The sequence below is a fragment of the Leuresthes tenuis genome, unplaced genomic scaffold (assembly GCF_036924035.1).
Source record: "Leuresthes tenuis unplaced genomic scaffold, fLeuTen1.0.hap1 SCAF_4, whole genome shotgun sequence".
NCBI lineage: Eukaryota > Metazoa > Chordata > Actinopteri > Atheriniformes > Atherinopsidae > Leuresthes > Leuresthes tenuis.
In genome coordinates, this window is record NW_027325358.1 from 30,339,127 (window position 1) to 30,363,646 (window position 24,520).

The 24,520-nt window shown below is 41.8% G+C and overlaps 2 non-coding genes across 2 annotated transcripts; one reads left to right on the top strand and one right to left on the bottom strand.

Moving 5' to 3' along the window:
- Window positions 1–10,294: 10,294 nt before the first annotated feature.
- On the top strand, window positions 10,295–10,482 carry LOC140306181 (U2 spliceosomal RNA). Its single transcript, XR_011915533.1, has one exon. It is a non-coding gene; the product is annotated as a U2 spliceosomal RNA (small nuclear RNA).
- Window positions 10,483–12,775: 2,293 nt separating this feature from the next.
- On the bottom strand, window positions 12,776–12,963 carry LOC140306127 (U2 spliceosomal RNA). The gene has a single exon (XR_011915485.1). It is a non-coding gene; the product is annotated as a U2 spliceosomal RNA (small nuclear RNA).
- Between the last annotated feature and the right edge of the window lie 11,557 nt (window positions 12,964–24,520).

Genomic DNA, 24,520 nt, shown 5'->3' on the forward strand with positions numbered 1-24,520 from the left:
TTTTCTTATTTCTAACATACTAAAAGAACCTTCAGGTGGAAAACCTCTGGACCATATGTCTTTTTCATTTCATCATGCTCAGGTCCCCCGGTAGGGTCAAAAGTCTGAGACCTACTGTTTCCCATTCTCAGACTTGGAATGGGGAAATATATTCCTTCACTCAAAGGACGTCTCCAATGAGGACCTTAATCTGTACTCACACTTCTTCGGAGTACTTCACACTTCTTCGGACTGCTTCAAAAGTTTCACTTACCCGTGAAATCTCTGTCTCACTAATGACACAACCGGGAAACCCTCTTTTATTCAAATAAAAACTAAAAAGCAGTCCTATCGTCTCAGACTATCATATTTCAAAAATGATCCCAGCGCTGGTATTCAGGAAAAGGACCTGCCAGTCCTCTCTCTCAGAAAAGGCCTTGGAGGTATGAGGCTGGAACAGCTACTTCAGTCCAGGCTGGCCATGCACTGCGATCCGGTCCAGAGACACCAGTCGAGGGATCCTGTTCGTGACGCCAAAATTGTGGTGGAAATTTAGTAACGCACAGAGTCAGTTATTTTCTTCTGAGGAGATAAGAGGCTTTAATAATAATATCTTGAAAGAGAGAACAACACAGTACAGAATACAGAGTTGCTCTGACCACTGAAGTAAAAACACACAGTTATATTGCCCACTCATCACGTCATCTGTCTTTGGTTGATAGTTGATTGTTCTTCTAACTTTCCTCCCCAACCATCAGTTTAGGTTACCCAAAAGGAGTGTATTGCTCCATCACAAGTATGCTTCTTTCACATACAGGGTAATATGAAGAATTTTATGCCTGAAACCTATTTAGACATGCAAAAATATGAAGGACAAAGCAGTTTTAACTTGGTTTGAGTGAAGGAATTCATTTTATAACAAAATCTGAAATTGTGTAGAACTCGTGAAAATAAGCTTATTCTCGGATTCCTAAAGGTTTAGTGTTGTTCTTTCCTATCCTGCAAAGTACAACGTTCTTTTTTGTTTAAAGCTATTTAGACATGGATAAATATGAAGGACAAAGCAGTTTTAACTTGGTTTGAGTGAAGGAATTAATTTTATATCAAAATCCGGAATTGTGTAGAACTCGTGAAAAGAAGCTTATTCTTGAATTCCTGAAAAAATTTAGTGTTGTTGTTTCCTATCCTGAAAAGTACTACGTTTGTTTTTGTTTAAAGCTATTTAGACATGGATAAATATGAAGTACAAAGCAGTTTTAACTTGGTTTGAGTGAAGGAATTCATTTTATATCAAAATCCGATATTGTGTAGAACTCGTCAAACGACGCTTATTCTCGGATTCCTGAAAAGGTTTAGTGTTGTTCTTTCCTATCCTGCAAAGTACAACGTTCTTTTTTGTTTAAAGCTATTTAGACATGGATAAATATGAAGGACAAAGCAGTTTTAACTTGGTTTGAGTGAAGGAATTCATTTTATATCAAAATCCGAAATTGTGTAGAACTCGTGAAAATAAGCTTATTCTCGGATTCCTAAAGGTTTAGTGTTGTTGGCAGCAGAATTGTAGTCTGAATACCTTTATGCCAAACAGATTTGCTTTGCCAAGGGAAGTTTTTTAAATGTTTATTGTTTATGTTTACAGAGACTGGCTGCAATAGGCATCCCCGCTACCTGGGACCCAACACAGGGCAGGAGGGCCTGATGTCCATCAGGCTCGGGGCCTGCAGTCACCATATTCCGGGAGCTACTGTACCCCCAGAAGGAACCAATCCCGCCCCACACCACTCAACCCAACCCCACCCCGGAGGACCTCTACAAAAACAAACAAACAACAACAAAAATCAAACAAACAAACAAACAAATCACCCGGTCACACCAGTCGCAGCAGCCCGGGCCTGAGACCCACCATCACCCAGGCCCCCCCAGGCCCCTCCCAACAGGGGAAAAGCACACCCCCACACAGACGCCCTCCCCCTCACCGCACGCCCCAACACCCTAAAAAAAACAACCACCTGCGGACACCTTGGAGTTCCCAGAGCAACAAGCCCGGCACCAGGACCTGCACCAACCCACGCATACTGTGGCATGTCCAGGGCAACCCAGACCCCCCAGGCACAAGTCACCCAGTATGCACAGTGTGGGGCATGCAGGAATGCTACACTTTAGCCATGTTGATAGGTCCGCACAGACTTCAAGCCAGAACTTCTGGACAGGCGCACAAAACCACAAAGCGTGTGCATAATCATCAGATGTGTTATCTGTGCAATGTGAGCAGATGTTTGAGTGTGTTAGACCCATCCTGAACATCCTTTAAGCTGTATAGTGTGTTCTATGAAGAATTTTGTATTGTATGAGCTGTAAATTAGGATTTTGAGTCATTCTGAAGGTGTTCAAACATATTTGTGGCCAGAAGCTATGACTAGAACTGATGGATAAATCTGCCTCCCATTTTGAGGACGGTAGAGACATTGTGTCATCTATCTTAGACAATAATTTATATATTTTTGATAGTAGTTTTGGGGTGCAGATGCTTAGAAATTCTGCTACCCTAATCGGGAGTTGTAAGTCTGGTTGGTGGAGGATATATTTCTTTGTTATTATAGACTTAAGTTGTTGATATTCTAGGAATTTATTGCTTCCTATCTCATGTTGTGATATGAGCTCATCAAATGAAATAAAATGTCCATTTTGGATTATATGTTCCAGATGTTTGATTCCTTTGATCTTCCACAGAGTAAAGTTTAGCATTTTTTTGTTTTGCAGGATGTCAGGATTGTTCCAGATGGGTGTAAGCTTACACGGGACAAGTGAAGACTTTGTTATTTTAAGAAATTCCCACCAGGCTGTCAGAGAGGTGCTGATGTTAATGCTTTTGAAACATTTGTGATTTTTTACGTTTTGACTAATAAGTGGCAGGTCAGAGATTTCCAGATTATCACACAATGCTTGTTCTATATTTATCCATGTTCATCTATTGGGCTAGGTTTAAACCATTTTGATATATACCGTAACCTATTGGCTAAGGAATAGTGCTGAAAATTAGGTAAATCTAATCCACCACTGTCCTTGGTCTTCTGTAGGGTTTTTAAACTAATACGTGGTGGTTTGTTTTTCCACAGAAATTTGGAGATGCATGAATCTAGTGACTTAAACCAAGTAGCAGGTTGGTTTTATGGGGATCATTGAGAACAAATAGTTAACTTTTGGTAGTATCATCATTTTAATGGTTGTAACTCTCCCCATAAGTGATATAGGTAAGGACTTCCAACGAGAGAGATTGTCCTCTACTGTCTTTAATAATTGCACATAAATTAGCTTTGTTAGCTCTGAGAGCCTGGAGGAAATGTTTATGCCTAAATATCTAATATTTCCTGACTGTAAAGTGATCGCAGGTATATTCTGGACCCTACAGTCAGAAAGTGCTGAGAATTTATTTATGAGTGTGATCGTGTGAGTGAGAGACGTCTGTGAGTTCTGAAGGAAAAGTAATACATCATCAGCATAAAGACTTATTTTATGCTCAATATTTTGGGGTTGGTTGTCTTTAATATTTCTATCTTGTCTGATAGCAGCTGCTTAAGGTTTGATGAAAATAGCAAAAAGTGAGGGAGAAAGTGAGCAACCCTGTCTTGTACTTCTCTGCAGACTGAAGCTTGGAGAAGTTTGATCATTTGTCCTGACACTTGCATTTGGGGAGTCAGTTATTTTCTTGTGAGGAGATAAGAGGCTTTAATAATAATATCTTGCAAGAGAGAACAACACAGTACAGAATACAGAGTTGCTCTGACCACTGAAGCAAAAACACACAGTTATATTGCCCGCTCATCACGTCATCTGTTTTTGGGTATAATTGATTGTTCTTCTAACTTTCCTCCCCAACCATCAGTTGAGGTTACCCAGACACACTCGTAAATACCAGCCTAACCCTGTCCCCCCTAAAGTGCAGCTATCTCATTATAACAAGCCCACCATTGTAAAGAGGAATTTAAGAAAACAGGGCAGGGTGGTACCTTGCAGCTCGGTCATTTGCAGGTTATACACAGTAACACTCAATACAATGCATATAAGAATTATTTTCCATTACATTCCTCCCTTTTGATTATAATAATACCATTATATTAATCAACCCAAAAGAAACAAGGAAAATAATAACTTTATCTGTAAAACATCAGCCTGCATTTGCACACAACGTGAGTTTAAAATGCAGGCATCATAGTAATAAAGGGTCCAATGATAAACAATCAAAACATGAACAATTAAACATGATTATCTTCATCCCTCTCTAAGTCAGCGTCACTAGAGGAAAAATTTTGAAAGCAAGAAAGTTATTTGAGTCATTTGGTCTTTTTCACACTGTTGTTTAGATGGACTACATAAAAGGATGTCATCCACATACTGCAAAAGAGCAGAGCCTGTGGTTGATTGAAGTTAATCCAGACTAGCTTTGAGGGCAGCATTGTAAATAGTGGGACTTTCACAGTACCCCTGGCATAACCGGGTAAAAGTCCAAGATCTCCCTTCAAACTAAAAAGCAAACCAAAATGGGCTATCAGGGTGCACTGGCGACAAGTCAACCACTGAGAAAAACTGTGCATCTGATGTAATTTGAGACAAAATAGTGTGTGGGTTGGGCACAGTAGGAGCATGTGGCTGAACTGCAGCATTCACCGCTTGGAGGTCCTGTACAAAACGCCATTCATCTGGCTGGCCAGCATCTTTAATCTTTTTAACAGGAAACAATGGAGTAAGCACAGGTGAATTTTCAAAAGGAACAATAACGCCTGTTTTCTGAAAAGATTGAAAAACAGGTTTAATCCCTTTAATTGCTTCAGGCTTAAAAAGGTATTGTTTTTTACATGGACAAAAGTCTGATTTAGGGGTGACAATTACTGGTTCACAGCCTTTTATCAACCCCACATCATATTTGCTCTTAGCCCAAATATCATTGGGCACTTCAGCCAACATGGGTATCGAAGACAAATCTGTTTCAGATAAAAAACATGCTTCAAAATGTGATTCTGTGGTAGGAATTAAGTCCACAGTTCTTTGACAATGCATTGTACTCAAAAATGTTTTTTTGTATGCTGACAATCGTTCAGAAAACATCAAATTTGGATCAGCAGGTGAAACAGTCCACTCCATTTCTTTCTGACATGTAGCAACAAACTCTCCCACACCTTGTCACTGCCAGTGTGTACGTTTGGCCAAGGAAATGTGAGGGCGAGTACCACAAACATTAAAAAAATCGAAGTGCTCTGGAGTCAATAAAGTAGGCGCACATATTTTTTCACTTCTTCTCATAGTCATTGTCAGGCCCCAAAGAAATGTGTGATGTGCAGTGCAAATCAGTAGGTTGCATGAAATCAGAAAGGGGTGAAACTAACGCTTTTGCTTCTTCCACTAGTTGTTGTGAAAAAGGAGAGCTGGGAAGTTTCCACTCATAAGCATATGTAAGTGCCGATGAATCAAACTGCACTGCTGTGAAAACTTTGTCAGGCTGTAACATAACCTTAACACCCTCTGGTGTAGAAGTTAAAATAATGCCTAATTTACACATGAGATCACAGCCCATCAGGTTAATGGGACACAACTCTGATAACAAAAATGAGTGTTTGAAGGAGAGCTCATCGGGAGTGACAACACGCAATGGGCATTGTCATTTTCTCCTTCACAACCTGGCCTGATGCAGACATACAGTAAACGTGGTTTCCACTTAACTTTGGAGGGCAATCAAACTCCCCTGACGTCACTACTGATGAACATAAGTTCCTATATTCTGAGAGAAATATCTTTGCTCTAGGACGGAAATAGCATGCAAAACTTTACTACGTGAATCACAGTCGGCAAGCGTTGCTTCACTACACAGAGCAGGAAAAATGTGTGAGTGTGTTTGTGCTATCACCCATTAGTGGAGGCTCCGCTGCCGCGTGACGTCCAGAACCTGCCTCCCACCCTCAGTCAGCCTTTTGCCCAATTTCATCACTTTTTAGCTGTGGACAGTCCTTCTTCCAGTGTCCAGTCTGGCCACAGTAAAAACAAATATTCGGATCATAGCTCTGGCGTGGCCCATTTCGACCTCCTCTCCCACACGTCCACGTCTTCGACTTCGGCCTCGTCCTCTGTTTACACCAACTGCGTAATACATGGTCATGGCTGCCAAATGCAGCTCCTTTTCACACTTGTCCCTTTTGGTTGTCTTACGCGTCTCAACTTGGTTCTGAGCATGGCGAGCATATCGGCGAACGTCAGCCAAACGAGGACCCTCACACCATCCCACGTAAATGTTCTTTACTTCAGTGGCGACATCTATATAATATTGTCTGGGTCCCGTTAAAACATGTATTTTTCCCATCTCATTCCTTGTTTGCTTTAAAACAAGTATTCCCCATTTTCTATCCCTTCAGTAGCCAACCAGTTTGTATGGAGTACACTGGAGCAACTTGACTGATCAGTAAAACACTGCTTTTGTTGTCACTGCAAGGCTTCCCCCGTCGGTTGTTTCACTGAGACACTACCGAGTAACTACAACTCAACACAGTTTATACACATAACATTCATATACATACTAACAAACAAACAAACAATAATTTATCGCAATTTTCTCATCTCTGTTTGAACGTACACCCAGGTAAATATTCCTGTAGTCTTCTCATACCGACTATGGACCCATTCATTGTTTAACTTCACTGTTTTGCAAATCCTAATTGAATATTACACATTGACATTGAACTTTACTGGATAAGCAGGTCTTCATTGCATTCAGCAGCCTATATGTGAGCATCTATGTGTAAGCTGTTCTTCTTTGCATTTATCAGCAGCAAGCAATTCTTCACTGCACATGCATATGTAAATAGTAAAACAATTCCAATGTGTTAGCGAAACCTTCTATATCACAGTGGTTTCTAAGATCTATTTTAAGTTCTTTGCCATCAGTGAGATGACATAGTTTACAAAGTGTGTCAAATTATCACTGAAGATCTTTTCAGGAATTTCAAATCTAGAAATGAGTTATTTTACGCGTGATTTTGCTACTGAGAGTGCATCTGCTTGTGCACATGGAAATATTTCAGACCATTTGGTAAAAACCTCTGTTGTCACTGAGCAGAATCGTTTCCCTTAACATTAATTTAGTTCAATGAAATCTACACAATAATGAAATAATGAAATCCAAACAAATATGTTGAAAAAGATACACTGGCTTAGGGAATTATCTTCGTTTTGGTCTTAGATTGCCCTGTGGAATGTATTTTGCACATATTTGACCTGCTAGACAAAACTTTATTCATTTATTTATTCTAAAAAAAAAAATTCAATAATTAGTAAAACCATATGCTGTAAAAACCTTGTTCATTATTGCTTCCATCCCTCCTGTTGAGACATGACATGGTGCGTGGCTCAATACTGCAGCATATTTAAACAAATTCTTTGGCAGTATGGTTTTCCTTCCGGTCATTCATACGAGTCTATTGTAGATGGCAATTGAATAACATCTAATAATGCTAAAATATTTGTAGTTTATACATTTAGCTGTGGATGTCAACATACCTGTTTTTCCAATGCTGTGTTAACACATGTACAGTTGAGAAGGCATACTGACTGTCAGTGTAAACGTTAACAACCTTTTTGTTATTTAATTTACAAGCTTCAGTTAAAGCTACCAATTCGACTGCTTGAACAGAGTAATTTTTTGGTAGTGGTTGTTTTAAGAAAACTTCAGTTTCTGTTACTACTGCAAATCCTGTAGCATTTGTGCCATCAGGGTTTTTTGCTTGACCTGTTGAATAAATATAGTTATTTCTGCATTTTCATAACGTATATCAGTTAAGTCTGGCCTGGGTAAAACACTGATGGTTATTTCTGACATGCAATCATGAGGCTTTCCATCTGTGGGGTAGGTAGCAGTGTGGATGGATTAAGTGTAGCACATCTCTCGACAACAAGGTGTGGCTGTGAAAGAAGAACTGTTATGTAGGAGAGATGTCTGGTAAAGATATTTTGTTAAGTAACCATATCACAGCCACTGCATGAGGTACCTTAAGTGTTAATGGGTGAAATAACACCATTATTGTTGATGCCTGCACTGCCAATGGCTTCTGGCCATTGATTCAAAAGTACGATCTCGTCCCTTTTTCCCCCTTTCAGTGGACACTGGCCCCTAATTACCGCAATTCAGCAGGGGGTCTTTCATTAGGAGTACTGGACTCCCCCGTGCACGGTTTCAGCTCCGACCCTGGAAAGCGGAAAAAACGTTGAGATCTGGTTTGAGGACCCAATTGTTGAGAAAAGTCTCTCAATGAGACTCAGAGTTGCTGGAGTCAGTTAATGCAAATGTTTAATCTTGCAGCAAGTTCAAGAATGTGTGTGTGTATGGGTGTATGTGTGCAAACGTGTGTGAGTTTGTGTGTGTGAGAGTTTAAAGAACCTGTTATCCACAGGCAGGTCTTAACTAGTATGGCACAGGTCCAGCCTGTCTCATCTTTTTTGGAAGGTCCAGCGCTCGGCCGTAACCTTTCTGTCTGTTTGGACTCTCACATACATTCGGTTAATCATAGAAAAACGAGAACAAAACTTTTTAGCCCCTTAAATTCATAAAACAGACATGGTGCAGTTATTTCCATTCTAGAAAATAAGAGTAATCACCACCATTCCTATAAATTCTGGATATTCTAACAATCTGAATCTTTTTTAAATGTTCGATGAAGCCCTTTGCTGTTCTGTTTAAAGACTCAGCTGATCATAAACCAAGTTTTGCTCTTGAACCAAGCTTCTAAACTCTTCACCTTTTTCATTTCTCAGTTAGTATTCACTTTAAAACTGATTAAAAGAAAAATTAAATGAATGCCTATCAACAAATGTGGGATCTAAACTCTAGTGCTTTCTCTAAAATAATTTCCTTTCTCAATTCAGAAATGTGTGTGTGTAAGTCACAACACCCGTGACACCAAAACGGCTTTCTTTTCTCTCTTTTCTCTACACTGTGAGCACACACACCAAATCAGAAAGGCTTTTTTCTCTCTTTTCTACATTATGGACTGTGGGGACACAAAACCGCTCGCTCTCTTTTTTTTTTTGATTGTGTGCCAGGGCGTTGTCTCGCGTATTAGATTATGCTTAAGATACGAATGGGTTTATCAGTCACATCAGAATCCATACATACTGATCCTCCCGTAATAAAATGGTCGGATCTTATCAAACACACTTTGTTTCTTGTGACAAGTCAGCGAAACAGCGTATACACGTCAAGACACTGAATCAAGTTTGCCACAAGAACTCATAAGTTTGGCAGTATTGCTCTGCCGTCAGCAATCATACACCCATTTTATTTTCATGAGACATGTGCAGGCACCTGTTCATCTACTGTTCTATCACTATGAATTAGTTTATCTATTATCAATAAGGATACTTCTACAACTACTATCAAAGTATGTCCGGACTTCTTATGTTGTCAGTTGCTATATATGAATAAGTGGGTTGCTACTGAAAAGCATTAAGCATGTCACACAGCCCAAACATATAACATTTCAGGACACACCACACAGTTAACAACCACAGTGAAGCGTGTCAAAGCCCAAACATGTAACATTCAACAGGACACTTACACAACACATTCAAATCAAACAGTCAGACAACATACAAGAACATATACCCCAGCCGGCATTGCTCCCTGCCTATTTTCCTACAACTCACTATGTGTGCGCACACCTTTATTCACAAACTCTTCAACTTATACTCTTTTACCGAAGCTGCTACAGCTCGATTGGCCAAATACCCTTAGATCCTATTTCGGTGAATTTGACATCTGCCTTGTATGTAACAGATTAGCGGTTTAGCAGTTTTAATTTAGTTTGAGTGAAGGAATTCATTTTATAGCAAAATCCGAAATCGTGAAGAACTCATGAAAGTAAGCTTATTCTCGGATTCCTGAAACTTTAGATTTGCTCTTTCTTTTACTGCAAAGTACAACGTTGAGCAGCACTAATGAGTTGTTTCTATTTTTGGCAGGCTTTACCTTTGCGGATGAAGCCCTTTCTGTCTGTGCAAAAGAAATCTTGTTACTGTGCAGAGTGACTTCTCTGAGTAGAGTCGCCTTACTTGTTGCGACTGTGCCGATGTTCGAAGCTGGAGTGCAAAGTTGTTGCTTTAATGGTGCTCGCTGGAGCGTGTGGTAGTGTAAAGTTATACCATTTAAAAGGGCTGAAGAGTGCTCAGTGCAGCGGGTGGGCGGAGGTGCAAAGTGACACTATGGCCATAAAAAGAACACCGCTACAAGTGCGCATTGTGCCAGGAAGGGCCCTCGGACGTGAACCAGTGGACAGATATCGCTTCTCGGCCTTTTGGCTAAGATCAAGTGTAGTATCTGTACTTATCAGTTTAATATGTGATATGTCTATGCAAGGACTACATGTTAAATGGATTTTTATCAATAGGAGTTGAAAAAGGAGCTTGCTCCGTTCACTTCAAGCATCGACCCGGTACTGCAGTGCTGCTGGGAACGGTGCGCTCTCCTCTGCTCTTGTGAAAAAGCAAACAGCGGTGCAGGATGGAAGTTTCTTTTAATCTGCTGAGAAAAGAGAGTGAATGCGAAGCAGACTTTAACACGGCTCTGGGAGCGAGCCGAGTGCGGGCTAACCAGGAGAATTGCTTGAAAGAAACGCGACACCGAATGAGCGGTCAGAACAATACGGTGTTCCTGTGGTGTTTTTATAAAATGCGGTGTAAAAAAAGGTGTGAATGCCCCATAGAAAACTAAAAGGTGGAGCGGAAGTGTTCGGCTGCAAGAAGGTGTGAATGTCCGACTATATTTGGTGAAAAGCAGGTGAAGCAAGGTCTGAATGCCCAACCTTACATCATCAAAAGCGAGATCAGAGGTTTTTGGCTGCAAGAAGGCCATAGTTGGCCAAAAGCGGGTAAGGTGCGAATGATCGGCTAAATATCAACAAAAGTGGGGGCGGAGGTCTTCGGATTCAAGTGGGTGTGAATATCCCACCATACAAGTATGGTGGAGAGGAAGCTGTGAATGGCCGACCATAGTTTGCAAAAAGCGGGTGAGAAAAGGTGCGAATGTCCAACCATACATGATCAAAACAGGGAGCGGAGGTGTTTGGCTGCGACAAGGTGTGAATGTCCACCCATAATTAATGAAAAGCGGGCAACAAGTAGGTTCGAATGCCCAACCATACATCATCAAAAGCAGGAGTGGATGTGTTCGGCTACAAGAAGGTTTGAATGTCCGAGCATAGTTTGTAAAAAGCGGGTAAGAAAAGGTTCGAATGCCCGAACATACACCATCAAAAGAGGGAGCGGAGGTGTTCCGCTGTAAGACGGTGTGAATGTCCGACCATAGTTGGTAAAAAGTGGGTATGAAAAGGTTCGAATGCCCAAATTCGGCTGCAAAAAACTGTGTTCGGCTGCAAAAAGGTGTGAATGTTCGACTAAATTTTGTAAAAAGCGGGTAAGACAAGGTGCGAATGCCTGACAATGTATGATCAAAAGCGGGAGCGGAGGTGTTCAGCTGCAAGAAGGTCTAAATGTCCATTTTTAATTGCTAGAAAACATGAAAGAAAATTTTCGAAAATCAATCCGCACATGATCATAAGTGGGAGAGGAGGTGTTCAGCTGCAAGAAGGTGTGAATGTCCTACCATAATTGCTGAAAAATGTGTTAGAAACGGTAAGAATGCCGGACCATACATCATCAAAAGCTAGAGAGGTGGTGTTCGGCTGCAAGTAGGTGTGAATGTCTGACTAAAGTTCAAATATATTAACAAAAGCGGGAGGAGAGGTCTTCGGATGAGTGGTTGAGAATTTCCAACCATAATCTATAAAATGCGGTGAAAAAAAAGGTGTGATAGATACCTAAAAGGTGGAGCGGAAGTGTTCGGCTGCAAGAAGGTGTGAATGTTATATATATAGTTGGTGAAAAGCAGGAAAAGCTTACATCAAAAATCTACAAACTATGCTCGGACATTCACACCTTCTTGCAGCGAAACACCTCCGCTCCCTCTTTTGATGGTGTATGTTCGGGCATTCGAACCTTTTCTTACCCGCTTTTTACAAACTATGCTCCGACATTCAAACCTTCTTGTAGCCGAACACATCCACTCCTGCTTTTGATGATGTATGGTTGGGCATTCGAACCTACTTGTTGCCCGCTTTTCATTAATTATGGGTGGACATTCACACCTTGTCGCAGCCAAACACCTCCGCTCCCTGTTTTGATCATGTATGGTTGGACATTCGCACCTTTTCTCACCCGCTTTTTGCAAACTATGGTCGGCCATTCACAGCTTCCTCTCCACCATACTTGTATGGTGGGATATTCACACCCACTTGCATCCGAAGACCTCCGCCCCCACTTTTGTTGATATTTAGCCGATCATTCGCACCTTACCCGCTTTTGGCCAACTATGGCCTTCTTGCAGCCAAAAACCTCTGATCTCGCTTTTGATGATGTAAGGTTGGGCATTCAGACCTTGCTTCACCTGCTTTTCACCAAATATAGTCGGACATTCACACCTTCTTGCAGCCGAACACTTCCGCTCCACCTTTTAGTTTTCTATGGGGCATTCACACCTTTTTTTACACCGCATTTTATAAAAACACCACGGGAACACCGTATTGAGGCTTTGTTCTGAGCGCTCATTCGGTGTCGCGTATCTTTCAAGCAATTCTCCTGGTTAGCCCGCACTCGGCTCGCTCCCAGAGCCGTGTTAAAGTCTGCTTCGCATTCACTCTCTTTTCTCAGCAGATTAAAAGAAACTTCCTTCCTGCACCGCTGTTTGCTTTTTCACAAGAGCAGAGGAGACCGCACCGTTCCCAGCGGCACTGCAATACCGGGTCGATGCTTGGAGTGAACGGAGCAAGCTCCTTTTTCAACTCCTATTGATAAAAATCCATTTAATATGTAGTCCTTGCATAGACATATCACATATTAAACTGATAAGTACAGATACTACACTTGATCTTAGCCAAAAGGCCGAGAAGCGATATCTGTCCACTGGTTCACGTCCGAGGGCCCTTCCTGGCACAATGCGCACTTGTAGCGGTGTTCTTTTTATGGCCATAGTGTCACTTTGCACCTCCGCCCACCCGCTGCACTGAGCACTCTTCAGCCCTTTTAAATGGTATAACTTTACACTACCACACGCTCCAGCGAGCACCATTAAAGCAACAACTTTGCACTCCAGCTTCGAACATCGGCACAGTCGCAACAAGTAAGGCGACTCTACTCAGAGAAGTCACTCTGCACAGTAACAAGATTTCTTTTGCACAGACAGAAAGGGCTTCATCCGCAAAGGTAAAGCCTGCCAAAAATAGAAACAACTCATTAGTGCTGCTCAACGTTGTACTTTGCAGTAAAAGAAAGAGCAAATCTAAAGTTTCAGGAATCCGAGAATAAGCTTACTTTCATGAGTTCTTCACGATTTCGGATTTTGCTATAAAATGAATTCCTTCACTCAAACTAAATTAAAACTGCTAAACCGCTAATCTGTTACATACAAGGCAGATGTCAAATTCACCGAAATAGGATCTAAGGGTTGAGAAGACTACAGGAATATTTACCTGGGTGTACGTTCAAACAGAGATGAGAAAATTGCGATAAATTATTGTTTGTTTGTTTGTTAGTATGTATATGAATGTTATGTGTATAAACTGTGTTGAGTTGTAGTTACTCAGTAGTGTCTCAGTGAAACAACCGACGGGGGAAGCCTTGCAGTGACAACAAAAGCAGTGTTTTACTGATCAGTCAAGTTGCTCCAGTGTACTCCATACAAACTGGTTGGTTACTGAAGGGATAGAAAATGGGGAATACTTGTTTTAAAGCAAACAAGGAATTAGATGGGAAAAATACATGTTTTAACGGGACCCAGACAATATTATATAGATGTCGCCACTGAAGTAAAGAACATTTACGTGGGATGGTGTGAGGGTCCTCGTTTGGCTGACGTTCGCCGATATGCTCGCCATGCTCAGAACCAAGTTGAGACGCGTAAGACAACCAAAAGGGACAAGTGTGAAAAGGAGCTGCATTTGGCAACCATGACCATGTATTACGTAGTTTGTGTAAACAGAGGACGAGGCCGAAGTCGAAGACGTGGACGTGTGGGAGAGGAGGTCGAAATGGGCCACGCCAGAGCTATGATCCGAATATTTGTTTTTACTGTGGCCAGACTGGACACTGGAAGAAGGACTGTCCACAGCTAAAAAGTGATGAAATTGGGCAAAAGGCTGACTGAGGGTGGGAGGCAGGTTCTGGACGTCACGCGGCAGCGGAGCCTCCACTAATGGGTGATAGCACAAACACACTCACACATTTTTCCTGCTCTGTGTAGTGAAGCAACGCTTGCCGACTGTGATTCACGTAGTAAAGTTTTGCATGCTATTTCCGTCCTAGAGCAAAGATATTTCTCTCAGAATATAGGAACTTATGTTCATCAGTAGTGACGTCAGGGGAGTTTGATTGCCCTCCAAAGTTAAGTGGAAACCACGTTTACTGTATGTCTGCATCAGGCCAGGTTGTGAAGGAGAAAATGACAATGCCCATTGCGTGTTGTCACTCCTGATGAGCTCTCCTTCAAACACTCATTTTTGTTATCAGAGTTGTGTCCCATTAACCTGATGGGCTGTGATCTCATGTGTAAATTAGGCATTATTTTAACTTCTACACCAGAGGGTGTTAAGGTTATGTTACAGCCTGACAAAGTTTTCACAGCAGTGCAGTTTGATTCATCGGCACTTACATATGCTTATGAGTGGAAACTTCCCAGCTCTCCTTTTTCACAACAACTAGTGGAAGAAGCAAAAGCGTTAGTTTCACCCCTTTCTGATTTCATGCAACCTACTGATTTGCACTGCACATCACACATTTCTTTGGGGCCTGACAATGACTATGAGAAGAAGTGAAAAAATATGTGCGCCTACTTTATTGACTCCAGAGCACTTCGATTTTTTTAATGTTTGTGGTACTCGCCCTCACATTTCCTTGGCCAAACGTACACACTGGCAGTGACAAGGTGTGGGAGAGTTTGTTGCTACATGTCAGAAAGAAATAGAGTGGACTGTTTCACCTGCTGATCCAAATTTGATGTTTTCTGAACGATTGTCAGCATACAAAAAAACATTTTTGAGTACAATGCATTGTCAAAGAACTGTGGACTTAATTCCTACCACAGAATCACATTTTGAAGCATGTTTTTTATCTGAAACAGATTTGTCTTCGATACCCATGTTGGCTGAAGTGCCCAATGATCTTTGGGCTAAGAGCAAATATGATGTGGGGTTGATAAAAGGCTGTGAACCAGTAATTGTCACCCCTAAATCAGACTTTTGTCCATGTAAAAAACAATACCTTTTTAAGCCTGAAGCAATTAAAGGGATTAAACCTGTTTTTCAATCTTTTCAGAAAACAGGCGTTATTGTTCCTTTTGAAAATTCACCTGTGCTTACTCCATTGTTTCCTGTTAAAAAGATTAAAGATGCTGGCCAGCCAGATGAATGGCGTTTTGTACAGGACCTCCAAGCGGTGAATGCTGCAGTTCAGCCACATGCTCCTACTGTGCCCAACCCACACACTATTTTGTCTCAAATTACATCAGATGCACAGTTTTTCTCAGTGGTTGACTTGTCGCCAGTGCACCCTGATAGCCCATTTTGGTTTGCTTTTTAGTTTGAAGGGAGATCTTGGACTTTTACCCGGTTATGCCAGGGGTACTGTGAAAGTCCCACTATTTACAATGCTGCCCTCAAAGCTAGTCTGGATTAACTTCAATCAACCACAGGCTCTGCTCTTTTGCAGTATGTGGATGACATCCTTTTATGTAGTCCATCTAAACAACAGTGTGAAAAAGACCAAATGACTCAAATAACTTTCTTGCTTTCAAAATTTTTCCTCTAGTGACGCTGACTTAGAGAGGGATGAAGATAATCATGTTTAATTGTTCATGTTTTGATTGTTTATCATTGGACCCTTTATTAATATGATGCCTCCATTTTAAACTCACGTTGTGTGCAAATGCAGGCTGATGTTTTACAGATAAAGTTATTATTTTCCTTGTTTCTTTTGGGTTGATTAATATAATGGTATTATTATAATCAAAAGGGAGGAATGTAATGGAAAATAATTCTTATATGCATTGTATTGAGTGTTACTGTGTATAACCTGCAAATGACCGAGCTGCAAGGTACCACCCTGCCCTGTTTTCTTAAATTCCTCTTTACAATGGTGGGCTTGTTATAATGAGATAGCTGCACTTTAGGGGGGACAGGGTTAGGCTGGTATTTACGAGTGTGTCTGGGTAACCTCAACTGATGGTTGGGGAGGAAAGTTAGAAGAACAATCAATTATACCCAAAAACAGATGACGTGATGAGCGGGCAATATAACTGTGTGTTTTTGCTTCAGTGGTCAGAGCAACTCTGTATTCTGTACTGTGTTGTTCTCTCTTGCAAGATATTATTATTAAAGCCTCTTATCTCCTCACAAGAAAATAACTGACTCCCCAAATGCAAGTGTCAGGACAAATGATCAAACTTCTCCAAGCTTCAGTCTGCAGAGAAGTACAAGACAGGGTTGCTCACTTTCTCCCTCACTTTTTGCTATTTTCATCAAACCTTAAGCAGCTGCTATCAGACAAGATAGAAATATTAAAGACAACCAACCCCAAAATATTGAGAATAAAATAAGTCTTTATGCTGATGATGTATTACTTTTCCTTCAGAACTCACAGACGTCTCTCACTCACACGATCACACTCATAAATAAATTCTCAGCACTTTCTGACTGTAGGGTCCAGAATATACCTGCGATCACTTTACAGTCAGGAAATATTAGATATTTAGGCATAAACATTTCCTCCAGGCTCTCAGAGCTAACAAAGCTAATTTATGTGCAATTATTAAAGACAGTAGAGGACAATCTCTCTCGTTGGAAGTCCTTACCTATATCACTTATGGGGAGAGTTACAACCATTAAAATGATGATACTACCAAAAGTTAACTATTTGTTCTCAATGATCCCCATAAAACCAACCTGCTACTTGGTTTAAGTCACTAGATTCATGCATCTCCAAATTTCTGTGGAAAAACAAACCACCACGTATTAGTTTAAAAACCCTACAGAAGACCAAGGACAGTGGTGGATTAGATTTACCTAATTTTCAGCACTATTCCTTAGCCAATAGGTTACGGTATATATCAAAATGGTTTAAACCTAGCCCAATAGATGAACATGGATAAATATAGAACAAGCATTGTGTGATAATCTGGAAATCTCTGACCTGCCACTTATTAGTCAAAACGTAAAAAATCACAAATGTTTCAAAAGCATTAACATCAGCACCTCTCTGACAGCCTGGTGGGAATTTCTTAAAATAACAAAGTCTTCACTTGTCCCGTGTAAGCTTACACCCATCTGGAACAATCCTGACATCCTGCAAAACAAAAAAATGCTAAACTTTACTCTGTGGAAGATCAAAGGAATCAAACATCTGGAACATATAATCCAAAATGGACATTTTATTTCATTTGATGAGCTCATATCACAACATGAGATAGGCAGCAATAAATTCCTAGAATATCAACAACTTAAGTCTATAATAACAAAGAAATATATCCTCCACCAACCAGACTTACAACTCCCGATTAGGGTAGCAGAATTTCTAAGCATCTGCACCCCAAAACTACTATCAAAAATATATAAATTATTGTCTAAGATAGATGACACAATGTCTCTACCGTCCTCAAAATGGGAGGCAGATTTATCCATCAGTTCTAGTCATAGCTTCTGGCCACAAATATGTTTGAACACCTTCAGAATGACTCAAAATCCTAATTTACAGCTCATACAATACAAAATTCTTCATAGAACACACTATAGAGCTTAAAGGATGTTCAGGATGGGTCTAACACACTCAAACATCTGCTCACATTGCACAGATAACACATCTGATGATTATGCACACGCTTTGTGGTTTTGTGCGCCTGTCCAGAAGTTCTGGCTTGAAGTCTGTGCGGACCTATCAACATGGCTAAAGTGTAGCATTCCTGCATGCCCCACACTGTGCATACTGGGTGACTTAGACAACATCAACGTGGAATTTAGCTTAGCACACATGATCCTCACAGTGTTATGTATAGCAAAGAAAACTATTCTCATGAACTGGAAAGCGAAGAACAATCTGTGTATTAACCAGTTTAGAAATCGCTCTGGGCGGTTGAGTGTGTGCTGGGGGGGGCTGTGTGGCTTCGGGCGTCTGGTGGTCTCTCGGATCGTGGGGACCGGTTTGGTCATTGCTAGGGGGCACTGTGTGTCAGGCTTGGAGGGCAGTTTTGGGGGCTTGCGGGTTGGGCTGTCTTGCGGTGTGGGGCGGGGTCCCTTAGGGGCCTTGGGGTGGTGGCTGCTGGCTCTGTACCGGGTGACCGGGCCGCTCTGGCGTGGGTGGTGGAGCTGGGCCTTGACCTGGTGGCTTGCCGCTGCCTTGTGCCCGGGGCGGGGCCCTGCCTGTGCCTGGGGGGTCTGGGTTGCCCTGGACATGCCACAGTATGCGTGGGTTGGTGCAGGTCCTGGTGCCGGGCTTGTTGCTCTGGGAACTCCAAGGTGTCCGCAGGTGGTTGTTTTTTTTAGGGTGTTGGGGCGTGCGGTGAGGGGGAGGGGGTCTGTGTGGGGGTGTGCTTTTCCCCTGTTGGGAGGGGCCTGGGGGGGCCTGGGTGATGGTGGGTCTCAGGCCCGGGCTGCTGCGACTGGTGTGACCGGGTGATTTGTTTGTTTGTTTGTTTGATTTTTGTTGTTGTTTGTTTGTTTTTGTAGAGGTCCTCCGGGGTGGGGTTGGGTTGAGTGGTGTGGGGCGGGATTGGTTCCTTCTGGGGGTACAGTAGCTCCCGGAATATGGTGACTGCAGGCCCCGAGCCTGATGGACATCAGGCCCTCCTGCCCTGTGTTGGGTCCCAGGTAGCGGGGATGCCTATTGCAGCCAGTCTCTGTAAACATAAACAATAAACATTTAAAAAACTTCCCTTGGCAAAGCAAATCTGTTTGGCATAAAGGTATTCAGACTACAATTCTGCTGCCAACAACACTAAACCTTTAGGAATCCGAGAATAAGCTTATTTTCACGAGTTCTACACAATTTCGGATTTTGATATAAAATGAATTCCTTCACTCAAACCAAGTTAAAACTGCTTTGTCCTTCATATTTATCCATGTCTAAATAGCTTTAAACAAAAAAGAACGTTGTACTTTGCAGGATAGGAAAGAACAACACTAAACCTTTTCAGGAATCCGAGAATAAGCGTCGTTTGACGAGTTCTACACAATATCGGATTTTGATATAAAATGAATTCCTTCACTCAAACCAAGTTAAAACTGCTTTGTACTTCATATTTATCCATGTCTAAATAGCTTTAAACAAAAACAAACGTAGTACTTTTCAGGATAGGAAACAACAACACTAAATTTTTTCAGGAATCCAAGAATAAGCTTCTTTTCACGAGTTCTACACAATTCCGGATTTTGATATAAAATTAATTCCTTCACTCAAACCAAGTTAAAACTGCTTTGTCCTTCATATTTATCCATGTCTAAATAGCTTTAAACAAAAAAGAACGTTGTACTTTGCAGGATAGGAAAGAACAACACTAAACCTTTAGGAATCCGAGAATAAGCTTATTTTCACGAGTTCTACACAATTTCAGATTTTGTTATAAAATGAATTCCTTCACTCAAACCAAGTTAAAACTGCTTTGTCCTTCATATTTTTGCATGTCTAAATAGGTTTCAGGCATAAAATTCTTCATATTACCCTGTATGTGAAAGAAGCATACTTGTGATGGAGCAATACACTCCTTTTGGGTAACCTAAACTGATGGTTGGGGAGGAAAGTTAGAAGAACAATCAACTATCAACCAAAGACAGATGACGTGATGAGCGGGCAATATAACTGTGTGTTTTTACTTCAGTGGTCATAGCAACTCTGTATTCTGTACTGTGTTGTTCTCTCTTTCAAGATATTATTATTAAAGCCTCTTATCTCCTCAGAAGAAAATAACTGACTCTGTGCGTTACTAAATTTCCACCACAATTTTGGCGTCACGAACAGGATCCCTCGACTGGTGTCTCTGGACCGGATCGCAGTGCATGGCCAGCCTGGACTGAAGTAGCTGTTCCAGCCTCATACCTCCAAGGCCTTTTCTGAGAGAGAGGACTGGCAGGTCCTTTTCCTGAATACCAGCGCTGGGATCATTTTTGAAATATGATAGTCTGAGACGATAGGACTGCTTTTTAGTTTTTATTTGAATAAAAGAGGGTTTCCCGGTTGTGTCATTAGTGAGACAGAGATTTCACGGGTAAGTGAAACTTTTGAAGCAGTCCGAAGAAGTGTGAAGTACTCCGAAGAAGTGTGAGTACAGATTAAGGTCCTCATTGGAGACGTCCTTTGAGTGAAGGAATATATTTCCCCATTCCAAGTCTGAGAATGGGAAACAGTAGGTCTCAGACTTTTGACCCTACCGGGGGACCTGAGCATGATGAAATGAAAAAGACATATGGTCCAGAGGTTTTCCACCTGAAGGTTCTTTTAGTATGTTAGAAATAAGAAAATTAGAAGAAAAGTTTTGCAAATATGAGAAAGAGATGAAGCAAAAAAAAGAAAATTAAGTTTAAATAAGAAGTAAGAAAGGTATAGAATTTTGGAAAAAATAAAGTGTATTAAGAGAAAGAAAGGAAAATGTTAAACAAATGCCATGACGGAATGATGATAATAATTTAGTATTAGCTGTGCCGGATCCAGACCTGGACTCCTGCCCTCCACGACGCCTGCAACAACAACAGCCAGCCCTGCCACAAGCCTCTGGCTCTCGGGAAGAAGGGACTTCTTCCATCCTCCCTCGGGAAGAAATTGAGGTCTGATGATGAGGAAAAGGAAGACGTTTGGTTCTCCAGCGTACCTGCCCAAGAACTTTTAACGCAAGTGACAAAAATCCTTTACCCACAATCTGGACTTCAGAGATCTAAACGTGAGAAAAAACAAAACCAGATTCAAACCATGCCTATGGTTAAAGTTGCAGTTCCCACTGGACCATTACTGGTTTATCAACCCTGGACTGAGACTGACATCATGGAAGCATAACAATGCTTACCAGATCCAGAGATTTCTGGACCCCATTTTGCTGACGAGTTGCGAGATTTCTGCGCACAATTCTGCCTGACTGGGGTTGAATTGCGTCGCATATTGGCAAAAAAGTTCAAACCGACCGACCTCGGCAAAATAGAGGCCAGTATGCTACAACTGGATTTGCGACCTACCAACAGTGAACGAGGACATAATGATAACGCTCAATATGAAGCAGCCATCCAAAGACTGTGTCAAGCCATCACCACTCAATTTCCAACCAAAATCAATATGTCCCACATTTACACCTGCAAACAGAAACCTGGTGAAGGGACTGATGATTTTGTACACCGCATCCTTGAAAAAGTCAGCAAGCACAGCGGTCATCAGAGACCAAGGGATTTGGGTAATGAATCAGGACCATGGGAGAGTATTGCATGCAATGGAATGTCCGACCATAGTTGGTAAAAAGCGGGTAAGAAAAGGTTAAAATACCCGACTGTACACAATCAATAGTGGGAGCGTATGTGTTCGGCTACAAGAAGGTGTGAAAGTCCGACCATGGTTTGTAAAAAGCGGGTAAGACAAGGTGCGAATGCCTGACAATGTATGATCAAAAGAGGGAGCGGAGGTGTTCGGCTGCAAGGTCTGAATTTCCAACCATAATTTGTAAACACCGTTGAAGAAAAGCCTCGAAAGCCCGACTATACACCATCAAAAGCGGGAGCAGAGGTGTTCAGCTGCACACAATCAGGTTTTTGCAAATTATGATCTGACATTCACACATGCTTTTGATGATGTATGGTTGGGCATTCGCACCTTTTTTTACCCATTTTTCAGGAATTATGGGTGGACATTCACACCTTCTTGCAGCTGAACACCTCCTCTCCCGCTTATGATCATGTGCGGTTTGATATTCGAAAATTTTCTTTCATGTTTTCTAGCAATTATTGATGGACATTCAGACATTCTTGCAGCTGAACCCCTCTGCTCCCGCTTCTGATGGTGTATAGTCGGGCTTTCGAGCCTTTTCTTCCCCGGTTTTTACAAATTATGGTTGGACATTCAGACCTTCTTTTAGCCGAAAACCTCCGCTCCCTCTTTTGATCATACATTGTTGGGCATTCGCACCTTTTCTTACCCGCTATTTACAAAAAATGGTCGGCCATTCACACCTTGTAGCCGAACACATTCGCTCCCGCTATTGATTGTGTACAGTCGGGTATTTTAACCAACTACGGTCGGACATTCACACCTTCTTATGGCGGAACACCTCCGCTCCCTCTTTTGATGGTGTATGTTCGGGCATTCGAACCTTTTCTTACCCGCTTTTTACAAACTATGCTCTTACATTCAAACCTTCTTGTAGCCTAACACATCCAGTCCTGCTTTTGATGATGTATGGTTGGGCATTCGCACCTTTTTTTTTACCCATTTTTGAGGAATTATGGGTGGACATTCACACCTTCTTGCAGCTGAACACCTCCTCTCCCACTTATGATCATGTGCGGTTGGATATTCGAAAATTTTTTTTCATGTTTTCTAGCAATTATTGATGGACATTCAGACCTTCTTGCAGTTGAACACCTCCGCTCCCGCTTTTGATGGTGTATAGTTGGGCTTCTGAGCCTTTTTCTTCCCCGGTTTTTACAAATTATGGTTGGACATTTAGACCTTCTTGCAGCCGAAAACCTCCGTTCCCTCTTTTGATCATACATTGTCGGGCATTCGCACCTTTTCTTACCCGCTTTTTACCAATTATGGTCGGATATTCACACCTTCTTACAGCGGAAAACCTCCGCTCCCTTTTTTGGTCTGGCAATACTACCTTTTCTTACCCGTTTTTGAGTAATTATGGCTGGACATTCACAGCTTCTTGCAGCCGAACACCTCTTCTCCCGCTTTTGATGATGAATGGTCCGGCATTCTTACCTTTTCTAACACATTTTTCAGCAATTATTGTCGGTCATTCACACCTTTCTCATCAGCTTTTTGCAAATTATGATCTGACATTCACACCTACTTGCAGCCGAACACCTCGGCTTCCGCTTTTGATGGTGTATATTTTGGCATTCGAACCTTTTCTTACCCGCTTTTTACCAACTATGGTCGGACATTCACACCTTCTTACAGCGGAACACCTCCGCTCCCTCTTTTGATGGTGTATGTTCTGGCATTCGAACCTTTTCTTACCCACTTTCTACAAACTATGCTCGGACATTCACACCTTCTTGCAGCGAAACACCTCCGCTCCCTCTTTTGATTGTGTATGTACGGGCATTCAAACCTTTTCTTACCCGCCTTTTACAAACTATGGTCGGACATTCAAACCTTCTTGTGGCCGAACACATCCACTTCTGCTTTTGATGATGTATAGTTGGGCATTCACGTCTTTTCTTACCCATTTTTCAGTAATTATTGGTGGACTTTCACACCTTCTTGTAGCCGAACAACTCCGCTTCCGCTATTGATTGTGTACAGTCGGGTTTTTTAACCTTTTCTTACCCGCTTTTTACCAACTATGGCCGGACATTCGCAGCATCTTACAGCGGAACACCTCCGCTCCCTCTTTTGATGGTGTATGTTCGGACATTCGCACCTTGTCTTACCCGCTTTTTACAAAATTTAGTCGAACATTCACACCTTTTTGCAGCCGAACACACTTTTTTGCAGCCGAATTTGGGCATTCGAACCTTTTCATACCCACTTTTTACCAACTATGGTCGGACATTCACACCGTCTTACAGCGGAACACCTCCGCTCCCTCTTTTGATGGTGTATGTTCGGACATTCGCACCTTGTCTTACCCGCTTTTTATAAAATTTAGTCGAACATTCACACCTTTTTGCAGCCGAACACACTTTTTTGCAGCCGAATTTGGGCATTCGAACCTTTTCATACCCACTTTTTACCAACTATGGTCGGACATTCACACCGTCTTACAGCGGAACACCTCCGCTCCCTCTTTTGATGGTGTATGTTCGGGCATTCGAACCTTTTCTTACCCGCTTTTTACAAACTATGCTCGGACATTCAAACCTTCTTGTAGCCGAACACATCCACTCCTGCTTTTGATGATGTATGGTTGGGCATTCGAACCTACTTGTTGCCCGCTTTTCATTAATTATGGGTGGACATTCACACCTTGTCGCAGCCAAACACCTCCGCTCCCTGTTTTGATCATGTATGGTTGGACATTCGCACCTTTTCTCACCCGCATTTTGCAAACTATGGTCGGCCATTCACAGCTTCCTCTCCACCATACTTGTATGGTGGGATATTCACACCCACTTGCATCCGAAGACCTCCGCCCCCACTTTTGTTGATATTTAGCCGATCATTCGCACCTTACCCGCTTTTGGCCAACTATGGCCTTCTTGCAGCCAAAAACCTCTGATCTCGCTTTTGATGATGTAAGGTTGGGCATTCAGACCTTGCTTCA